General features: G+C 35.2%; 1 non-coding gene across 1 annotated transcript; it reads right to left on the reverse strand.

The window, feature by feature from the left end:
• Positions 1-669: 669 nt before the first annotated feature.
• LOC127077025 (U2 spliceosomal RNA) lies at positions 670-868 on the reverse strand. Its single transcript, XR_007787014.1, has one exon. It is a non-coding gene; the product is annotated as a U2 spliceosomal RNA (small nuclear RNA).
• Positions 869-5,679: the final 4,811 nt, after the last annotated feature.

The following is a 5,679-nucleotide window of genomic DNA, read 5'->3' on the forward strand; positions in this document are numbered from 1 at the left end:
TTTCAGATTTTCCCCGATAAGTTTATTCTTACCCAGTAACTGTAATGAATTCACCTACCGGCAGCCCTCCGTGAGTCATCTTTGATATGTTTACCCTAACCGGTAACAAATGTCCTCTCTATCAGATTTTATTATCTCTTTACCCAATAGCAGGTAGTGGATAATATATTTCTACTCCTCCTTTGTTGGAGTTTATTTCTTCCCCAGTTGAGTTGAGTGTGTATTTCCTTAGTGAAGTCGTTTTTCCTGCATGGTTCGAGCATTTCAGTTTTATTCTGATCTACCCATTCCGCTACAGACGTTTCTTTTGTTTCCCAGCTGAGTCTTTCCATTTTCATGGAATTCCTCTAGTCCCCCACCAGTTTTAATTCGTAGCCTGGCCTACGCAATACCCTTTATCCCTCCAGAGTCTTTGTCTACCAAGTGAGTTTTTTCCTTACAGAATGCATTACACTCCTGCGGACTCTCGGTCTCTCTGATTTCTTTTCCTTTGTGGCAATACTTCCAAACAGAGATTTATTTTTACATTCATCTTATATGCATCATGAGGTCTCTTAGGGACCAAAAAATTGTTTCTATATGTTGTTATTTAAGCCCATTCTACTTAGTCGATACGAAAATTTTAACCTTCTCCTCCTTAGTTAGAATGTCCTTAAATAGGGGCAGCTGGTGAGGTGTACCAGGTCAATGCAGTAGTGCAACACAAAGGCGACACACGAGAGACCCCATAGCAAGCTACTATAGTGGTCTCTCCCCCTCAAGAAATAAATTTAATATCGTGTGAGTCATTGTCCCACATATCAGATATGAAACTGATTAGAACAGATACTAAAGACCCAAATTTTGACCCTAAGATCCCTCATGCTATCTCATCATATGCATTGACATTGGGATCAGACATTGATATCCTCCTTACCCTTTACTCATTGTGTTTGTTATGGGAGAGATCACCAAGCACCATGTGATTGTACCATAATTGTTATTTTATCATTTACTAACTAAAATACCAAGAATATGTCTTTGCATTTGTCTACATCTTTTGTAGGTAAGGGACTTGATCACCTTTGATCTATCAAGTTCACATCTAGGGTTTAAGACCCTTATTGCTAAGAGCTCAACCAAGTAATGATCCACAATGGTTTTAGGCATCATATATGAATCCCTATGATCTCCACATGTTATTTTGATCAAGAAATCATTTAGAGTTTGGAGTTGGTTTGCCTTGGAAACCCTAGTTCATCTGGGTGTCTTGTGTAACTTCTTCAACAAGCTTCTTCAACATTTGATCAAAATATCAAGGGATACTTCAAATTTCATCATCTTATGCATACATGATCTCCCAAGAATCCAAAAAGTCAAGAGAATTGCAAATTAGCAAGGTGGTTGATGGAAGTTGACCAGAGGTTTTTATCTGATAAAAACTGGGTTTCCCTAGACCCTATCTACTACAATTTTCATCATATGAAAATGATTCCAAGAGAAAATTTACTCTAAATTAGATTCCAAACAACTTTCATGTTGAGGTATAGAGCTAGTTTGATTGGAAAGTCATTTTTTATGTTAAAAGATTATAGGTCATTTTGTCTAAACCCTAATTTGAAAGTCAACTTCCCAAGGCCATAACTTGCTCAATTTTTATGAGATGAAAGATTTCCAAGTTGCACAATCAAATTCGCGGTGTCTACTTCAAATTTTATGTTTGTAGGAAGAGCTAATTCAACTTTTAGGAGCATGTGATATGAGGATAGATTATAGGTCATTTTGGACCAATACCATTGAACAAGTGATTTTCCTCAACTTCAAAAATGCATAACTCATTCATCCCAAATCCAAATAAGGTCAACTTTGTGACCATTTTGAATAAAATTGAAATAGATACAACTTTGATGAAGACACTCTTTTCATTTGAAGCTCACATAAAAAGTTAGTCAAGGTGGAATAATTGAACATATGGCTTGACACTTAGAAAAATTCTTAACATGTTGAAATTTCCAAACTTCCACCTCTAAATTCAACATGATACATGCTCCATATGGAAATTGTTAAACATAAGAGTTGTTCCCCTTGATCTAACCTTTCCAAAGAGTCCAAATTCATTCATTTTGGACAAGGTTTGAGGGGTCTGCACATGGTCTGAAAAGGGTTGCATCAGTTGGCAAGGATCAATCTTCAAACATCAATACACTTTTTCCTTGCATCATAATCCACATTCAGACTCAATCTCACTTGCATTTGGACTTAATTGAGTTGCTTCATGGGCCTGTACACGCTGATGCAAGCATGCACTTCACTTTGCCAAATTTGGAAGTATTTTGAAAGGTTCAAATATCACTTACATTTGCTATAAATAGAGGTCCATTGCATCAGAATGAAAGGACCTTGCGCGCCAGCTTTGCCTCCCACATTTGAAACCCTCATAATTGAAAGGAAAACCTGAGAAATTTCACTTGAAATTTGAGTTTGAATCTCACTATGTGGAGATTCAAAAACTCCAAGATCGAAAGCCTTGTACCAATCCTAATCTACTTCTGCAAGCTTGTTGAACAAGATCAATCACAAATTGAAGTAAGAGAGATCAAGTTCAGCACAACATTGAAGGTATTTTTCCAGATTCTTCTTCTCTTCGATTCTCTGTCAATTCTCATCAATTCTCTTGGATCCTCGGTTGTTTGAAGTCATACCAATCTAGGCAAGAAGATTGAGTTGCTTTGAGGTCAAATAGAAGCAACTCAGTTCATACACCTCAACATTCAACTCCATCTATCTCTCAATATACTTGGAGTTAGTTTGAATTGAGGTCAGATTCGTGATCAGTGCCATTTTTTCTTTAAGATCATGTCCATCTTTTTCATTTTTGTGATGGTGATGAAAGAACTAGTCCGGCCAAGGTCACTTGAGAAGATGATCGGTGATTTTCTCCGGCGATGTGTTGGACACGTTCTGAGCCATTTGATCATTTCAAATTGTTTTAATCCTGAGCGCTCGTTGTGATTATCATCAGTGTAGCATGCTAACTCGTATGTTTGATAGAACGCACGTTTCAGACCACTTGATTTGCCACATCAATTAATGAGGAAGATCAAGTGGTCCAGGTTTTTTCTAATTTATTGATTTTTATTTTACTTCCTTTATTTACATTAATTCATTTTAAATTTAATATTGATCCAAAAAAAATGAGAGTTTCACCAAACATTTTAATTAAATTCCTTTTTCATTTTCTGAATTAAAATTATTTTTTGGATCATTATTAATATTTTTCATGATTTAATTGATTTTGTGAATATTTTTAAATGTTTAAAAATATTTTTAAGTTTCCAGAAATTCTGAATTTTTTTCTCCAAGGTCCTTTGACCTTGTTTGACATATGATAAATCTCATGACCATTTCTATGGTGTAAAGCTGATTTAATTGACTTTGTGAGTTTGACTTGTGTTGTTGGGCCTTGGTCAAGGTTGATTTGACTTTGCTAGATTAAGATCATTGGATTTAGGGGATTAATGGAATGTACATTCCATCTCCCAAAATGAATGAATGATCTTGATTTGGTAAAAGTCCTCCTTTGACCAATTTGTGTTTGATTCATTCCTTCTCCCTCTTCATCTCATTCCCCTTTTTTATCCATTCATGCCAGGGATCTATGATATCTCTATATCCTAAGGCTAGTTGATTGCAAAATCAACATAAGTATGGATGAGATTAGGTCCCCCATTTTGCATATTCTTTTTGTGTGTGGTATGTTTCATGAGCATAGCCCATTATACTATGTCTCTAACATGCATTAACCCCAAAATTCTATTACCCGACATCAAATAGTTGTGACTTCTACATAAGTCCAATTACGATTGCTTAACATAGCGCTAAGTTTTGACACAAAAGGAATAACATTCTAGTTAGTGAGATTGTAAGAATCCTCTCTTTCATGGTATTGGATGGAAACTTGGCCTTTTTTCCTTCCTTTGGAAGATGTCTTTGTTCAAGGATTCATGCTTGTGATAAGTGGGTTGAGTATTCTCCAAAGAATGACTTAAACAAAAGCAAAGCAAAAGCAACACTAACCTCTAATTCACTAACAACTAACATTTAATTTCGAGTCATTTACTTTTAATGCACTTTAATTTTCAAGCCTAATTCATTTACCGTTATTCATACCGTTCAAGTTGTTTACTTTTATGTCATTTTCACTTTATCCACTTGGACCATATTTTGTGAAATTTCGTGTTTGTATATACTTATTTGATTGTGTGCTATTTTGACCTTAATGGACATAATAAGAACAAAAACCCTAAAAAAACAACTTGTGTGGACTGTTGGTTTGATCTGAGACTATTGGACTTAGAATCTAGGCAACACTCCTTATGCAAAGGACTTCGCCAATGCCAACTTTCATGAAACCAAGTACTTGTGAAGTGAACATTCATCTGATATAACTTTGTAGATCCATTTGTGTTCATCTGCAACATGATCATTGTGAAAGTTTTTATTTTGAACTTGTGAATTATGTTATCTTTGAAGTCATCTAACACATGAGAAATAATGAAGAAGATCATGGGGTTCCTAAGCTTGGATGTGGATATTTTTATTTGATGTCTTGCTCTTCAACTTTCTATTTGTGTATTGTTTGTTGCTTGATTCAAAAGTCCAAGGAAAATTTGGGTTTTTATATGACATTCTTGTCTATTGGATTGCAGCCCATTGGTCAGATCTTTTCAACTCTCAACTTTTTAAATTTATGCTTAGGATTAGTCTCTTCATCTCCTCCCCACTTCTTTAATTTCAAAATCTCTTTCTCCTTTTAAATATCTTCTTTGCTTGTGCTTATTTTTTCTAAACTTAGACTATATTGCAAATTAGAAACTTTGGGCTTATGCATTGAATTTTTAAACTCTCTTCTTAATCAAACTTGTGAATCAACTTAACTATACTTGACTTAAAATTTCAAAAGCCAAAAATAACTAACACCCATTCAAGCCTTTTTTAGGCCCCTGTTCCTTTTAAACTTAAAATTTTGTTAAAAGTAATACACTCACTTTGAAATTGATACCACGAACTACGAGGTTTTGATCCCTCATTTTTATGTTGGTACATAGGCACAAGTCCGAAGGTCTTGTCAAACACAAAAGTATAATTAATGAATTCTTTTCTCATCCCCACACTCTTTTTATTTGCAAACATCATTTGTACAAAAACACATATGCACACAAGAAAGGGCTTCCTAGGAGTACCTTGGACACTTTGGGTGCTAACACCTTCCCTCTTTGTAACCAACCGCCTTACCTGTAATCTCTGCCATTTTATTAATTTTTATTTGAAAACTTCTTATCTTTGGGTTTTGTTCGTACTTTTCCCTTTTCCCTTGGAAACAATCAAAGCGCGGTGGTGACTCTGGTGTTATTGACGTCTAGCTTATCTATAGCTTGATGGTCATGAATTTACTGCTACTCAAAGGACTTGTTTTTGAATTCTCCACCATGATCATTTATGACTCTGATGATTTTAGAGTCAAATTCGTTTTGCACTTTAGAACAGAAGCTAGTGAATACAGAGTGAGACTCACTCTTGTGCTTTAGAAATTTTACCCATGTCCAGCAACTAAAATCATCAACAATGACCAGTCCATACTTCATTCCATCGAGTGATGTTGTATTAACAGGTCCAAAAAGGTCAATGTGAAGAAGTTCC

The sequence above is a fragment of the Lathyrus oleraceus genome, chromosome 4 (assembly GCF_024323335.1).
Source record: "Lathyrus oleraceus cultivar Zhongwan6 chromosome 4, CAAS_Psat_ZW6_1.0, whole genome shotgun sequence".
NCBI lineage: Eukaryota > Viridiplantae > Streptophyta > Magnoliopsida > Fabales > Fabaceae > Lathyrus > Lathyrus oleraceus.